This window comes from Chlorocebus sabaeus, chromosome 12 (genome assembly GCF_047675955.1).
Source record: "Chlorocebus sabaeus isolate Y175 chromosome 12, mChlSab1.0.hap1, whole genome shotgun sequence".
In the NCBI taxonomy this organism is placed as follows: Eukaryota; Metazoa; Chordata; class Mammalia; order Primates; family Cercopithecidae; genus Chlorocebus; species Chlorocebus sabaeus.
The window spans coordinates 81,541,645-81,547,644 of record NC_132915.1 but is presented as its reverse complement, the minus strand read 5'-3'; positions in this window follow the sequence as shown (position 1 = coordinate 81,547,644).

Sequence of the window (6,000 nt, the reverse complement as noted above, 5' to 3'; positions counted from 1 at the left end):
TGTAATTAGTGATGGAGGATGGAAATTTCACAGTCAACAACAACCAGTCACCTCACTGTTCACTACAGCTTCTTCTGAGTTGTGGTAGAAAATAATGGCTTTGAAGTGTGAAAGTTTTCCAAACCCTGCATGTTTTCATTCATAAGTGGGAGCTGAACAATGAGAACACATGGACACAGGGAGGCGAACAACACACACCGGGGCCTGTGGAAGCATAGGTGGGGGAGGGAGAGCATCAGGATAAATAGCTAATGCATGCGGGTGTTAATACCTAGGTGATGGGTTGATAGGTGCAGCAAACCACCATGGCACATGTTTACCTATGTAACAAGCCTGCACGTCCCACACAATTATCCCGGAACTTAAAATAAAATTAAATTAAATTTAGGCCGGGCGCGGTGGCTCAAGCCTGTAATCCCAGCACTTTGGGAGGCCGAGATGGGCGGATCACGAGGTCAGGAGATCGAGACCATCCTGGCTAATACGGTGAAACCCCGTCTCTACTAAAACATACAAAAAACTAGCTGGGCGAGGTGGCGGGCACCTGTAGTCCCAGCTACTCGGGAGGCTGAGGCAGGAGAATGGCATAAACCCGGGAGGAGGAGCTTATAGTGAGCTGAGATCCCGCCACTGCACTCCAGCCTGGGTGATAGAGCAAGACTCTGTCTCAAAAAAATAAATAAATAAATTAATTAAATTAAATTAAATTTTAAAAAAAAGTTAGCCAGGTGTGGTGGCTCATGCCTGTCATTCCAGCACTTTGGGAGGATGAGGCAGGCGGATCTCGAGGCCAGGAGTTCAAGACCAGCCTGACCAACATGGTGAAACACCGTCTCTACTAAAAATACAAAAATTAGCTGGGCGTGGTGACACACTCCTGTAATCCCAGCCTCTTGGGAGGCTGAGGCAGGAGACACACTTGAACCTGGGAGGCGGAAGTTGCAGTGAGCCAAGATTGCACCACTCTCCTGCAGCCTGGGCGACAGAGTGAGACTCCATTTTAAAAGAAAAAAAAAGTTTACTACTTCTGTGACCTTAGACTTCTGATTTTCCATCTTTAAAGTGAGGATAATAACATCTGTTTCATATACATGTTTAACATATATTTAAAACACCAGCATAGGTGGGCTCAGTGGCTCACGCCTGTAATCCCAGCACTTTTGGAGGTGGAGGCTGGTGAATCACCCAAGGTCAGGAGTTCAAGACCAGCCTAGCCAACATGACGAGACCCTATCTCTACTAAAAATACAAAAATTAGCTGGGCATGCTAACGGGTGCTTGTAATCCCAGCTACTCAGGAGGCTGAGGCAGGAGAATCGCTTGAACCCAGGAGGCGGAGGTTGTGGTGAGCCGATATCATCCCTATTGCACTCCAGCCTGGGCAACAAGAGCAAAACACTGTCTCAGAAAAAATAACAAAACTAAACTAAACTAAAAACACCAGCATAATGCCTGGCATGTATTAGGAAAGTGTTAGCTACCTCCCTGCCGATATCAGTGATTTTGAAGTCTTAAGATTACCACGCTATTGCTTGTGATTATGCCAGAAGAAATAATCATTGCAGGTGTACAGGGGTTGTAGGGCCAGTCCATACTGGTCCTCTACAGATGAGTCTAATTATACAACAAATCAAAGAAGGAATCTGTCATTCACAAGAGCTGCACAAAAGATAACACATGGGAATGTCTATACATCTACAAAAATGTGCACGATTTATATGAAGAAAAATTTAAAACATTACTGATAATGAAGGGACCTTTAGGGAAGTTCTCCGATGATCCTCATAACTACATAAATGTCCTGCAAGGATTGGGGCAGTCCTTTAATCTAACGTGGACAGATATCATTTTACCTCTTGATCAGACCTTAAGTCCTACTGATAAAGAAGCAGCTTTAGCAGCAGCCTAGCAATTTAGGAATCTGTGGTACCTGAGCCAGGTAAACGGTCCAAAAGCCCTAGAGGAGAGGGAAAAACTCCCCACAGGGCAACAGGCGGTCCCCACTGTAGACCCTCATTGGGATACTGACTCAGATTGTGGAGATTAGAGCCACAGGTATTTGCTAACTTGCATGTTAGAAGGGTTGAAGGAGACTAGGAAAAAGCCTATGAGCTACTCAATGCTATCCACAATTATGCAAGGAAAACAGGAAAACTCCTCCGCTTTTCTAGAAAGGCTAAGGGAGGCCCTAAGAAAGCACACCTCCCTAACTCCAGATTCTGTAAAAGGCTCACTGATTTTAAAAGATAAATTTATCACCCAATCAGCAGCTGACATTAGGAGAAAACTCCCAAAGTCTGCCTTAGGCCCAAAACAAAATTTGGAGACATTCTTAAACCTAGCAACCTAGTGTTCTATAACAGGGACCAAGAAGAACAGGCCAAAAGGGAAAAGAGAGATAAGAGTGCCGAGACCAGCTGGGTCATGGAGACCCTAACCTGGGGCACTAGAGGAATTAAAGACACACCCAGAAATATAGCATGTGGAGTGGGAAAGCAGGGGTCTCACAGCCTTCAGAGCTGAGAGCCTCGAACAGAGATTTACCCACATATTTATGGACAGCAAGCCAGTGGTAAGCATCGTTTCTACAGGTTGTAGATTAACTAAAAGGATTCCTTACGGGAAATAAAGGCATGGGCTGAAATACAGAGATGGGTCTGGCTAGTTATCTGCAGCAGGAACATGTCCTTAAGATGCAGATCGCTCATGCTATTGTTAGTGGTTCAGGAATGCCTTTAAGCGGTTTTCTGCCCTGGTTGGGCCAAGTGTTCCTTGCCCTCATTCCAGTAAACCGACAACCTTCAGTGTGGGTGTCTTGGCCATCACGAGTGTGCCACAGGGCTGCAGAAATTTTGTTTATGGCCAGTTTTGGGGCCAGTTTTTGGCCAGATTTGGGGGCCTGTTGCCAACAAAGAGAAAGGCTGAAGCCTTAGTCATGGCAGACCTTGGTGGCTCGGTTGTGACCAAAAGAAGAGCAGGCCAATTGCCTATGAGGACTTGTTATCAGTGCAGTTTGCAAGGACGTTTTAAGAAAGATTATCCAACAAGAAACAAACCACCTCCTCACCCATGTCCAATATGCCAAGGTAGTCACTGAAAGGCACATTGCCGCAGAGGACAAAGGCCCTCTGGACCAGATGCAGCCAACCAGATGATTCAGCAACGGGACTGAGAGTGTCCAGGGCAAGCGCCAGCTCATGCCATCACCCTCATAGTGTCCCGGGGAAGTCTGACCACTGAGGGCCAGGAAGTGGACTTCCTCCTGGACACTGGCACGGCCTTCTCAGTTTTAATCTCCTGCCCCAGATGACGGTCCTCAAAGTCTGTTACTATCCGAGGAATCTTAGGACAGCCAGTAACCAGGTATTTCTCTCACCTCCTCAGCTGCAATTAGGAGACTTTGCTCTTTTCATATGACTTTCTTGTTATGCTCGAAAGTTCCACACATTTATTAAGGAGAGACATATTAGCCAAAGCTGGGGCTATTATCTACATAAACATGAGGAAAAATTACTGATTTGTTGTCCCCTACTTAAAGAAAGAATCATCTCTGAAGTCTAGGCCTGAGAAGGACAATTTGGAAGAGCAAAAAATGCCCATCCAGTTCAAATCAGGTTAAAAGACCCCACCACTTTTCCTTATCAAAGGCAATATCCCTTAAGGTCTAAAGTTCATAAAGGATTACAGGATGTTGTTAGAGCTAGAGCAAAAAACTCATCTCCCATGACCCAACCTTTTGCCCATGGCCTTATTAAGAATTCAAAACTCCCCTTACAGAATGAGGCTCACTCCATATGAAATGCTGTATGGACGTCCCTTTCTCACAAATGACCTCCTGCTCAATCAGGAAATGCCCAATTTAGTCAAAGACATAACATCTCTAGCAAAATATCAACAAAACCTTAATACTTTACCCAAAAAGTGTGACAAGGAAGAAGGAATAGAGTTGCTCAACCAGATCTAATATTAGTCAATTGGTCCCCTTTACCTCTCCATCTATGGATCCCTTATAGGAAGGACCATACTCAGTAATCCTCTCTATCCCCACTGCAGTTAAAGTGGCAGGGGTAGAATCCTGGCTTCACCACACCCGAGTTAAACCTTGGACACCTCCTGAAGAACTTACAGGATCATCAACTCAAGAGGCACAAGGTCAGCCAGACCAGCCTCAATACACCTGTCAGCCACCAGAGGACCGGCATCTCCTATTTTGGAAGAAAACACCTCAGACTAAAAAGACTCCTTGCAGTTAATCCTGAAGAGAAATTTCTCCCTATCTAAAGGAGGATAAATAGAAAACCTGCATGATCTTTGACATCTTTCCTTGCTCTCTTTAATAGAATCCTTCTACTGCTTCGTTACATTATTAAGCAGTATACTAATTATATTATTTGCAGTAGGATTATATACTGTAGCTCCAGCCGGGACAAAGCACTCAATCACATCAACCTCTCTTCTATCGTCCTTCCTTCTAACGACAATTTACTCCTTTTTCCTTCCTCTTTCCTACAACTGTTCCACCTACAACATGTCATGACCCCTCTCAGGTTTCAGCCACCTTCTTCCTACTTATGTCCCTTTCTCTAACTATAACACACATGCTGTGTCACTGTGCTTCCCCTGGAGGAGTCAACTGGCTTCTCTCAGAAACTCTAAGAGATTAGGTAGCCCCTTCCGAGCACCCGCATCTTTTGCCGCGTATACTTACATGAGAAAAAAACGTTATAAAACTGCTTCTCTCTGCTCTCACAATAGCCATACATATCACCAAGGAAAAATGATCCCTGCTGACCACCCTGAGAAATCGGGGGCCAGTGCTTGTCAGACATATCATACGCATGTAGGTATGTCTGACAGAAGAGGCATCCAAGATGGTACTAAAGAATGGCATATCCAACACGTGATTAAAAACTTAGTCCAGCTCTCCAGTACTCCCAGTCCATACAAGAAATTAGACCTTTCCAGGGTACAAGAAACCCTTAACTCTCATTCTCGTCTCTAGAGGCTGTGTAACACCACCCTTAGAGGAATAAAAGTGGCCTCTCCTAGGAACCCAATCAACTCTTAGATGTATCTCCCCTTGCATTTTCAACCATATGTCCCAGTCCCTGTCCCCAGACAATAGAACTTATCCACCCCACTCCTAAACACCGCCAAATTAATCAGTCCCCCAATGTACCAGCCACATAGGCCTCAAATCTCACATGCATAAACTTCAGCATGACTCTCAATAAGAACACCTCCCGATGTCAGTCCTGGATATCAGTAACCTCAGGTTTCACCTGTCTAACTTCAGGCATCATTTTCATTTGTGATAACACAGTCTATCAATGTCTAAATGGCACTCCAAAAGAACTATCTTTCTCTCCTTTCTAGCACCTCCCATGTCCATATATAGTGAAAAAGAGTTACAAAGTCTCCTTATACCCCAATCCCACCACACATGAGCCCTTATTGTCCCTTTTATTGTAGAAGCCAGATTACTAGGTGGACTTAGGACTAGAATTGGAGGTATAACCTCCTCCACCCAGTTCTATTATAAATTATCATAAAAATTAAATGATGACATAGAATGAGTTGCCGACTCCCTAGGGACCCTACAAAGCCATCTTAATTCTCTAGCTGCAGTAGTTCTCCAAAACTGAAGAGCCCTAAACATATTAACAGCTGAAAAAGGAGGAACCTGCCTCTTAACATAAGAATGTTGCTATTTTGTTAACCAGTCAAGAATCATTACTGAAAATGTCAAAGAAATTTTTAAAAAGCTGATAAAAAGTAGGAAAATGGAGCTTGAACACTCAGGACCCTGAAACAAGTTTAACCAATAGATACCTTAGCTCCTTCCCTTTCTGGGCCCTGTGACAGCCATCCTACTATTACTCACCTTTAATCCTTGCATTTTTAACCTCCTTGTCAAATTTGTTGCCTCCAGAATTGAGGCCATCAAGCTACAAATAGTCTTACAAATAGAACCTCAAATGAGCTCATCTCATGGCTTCT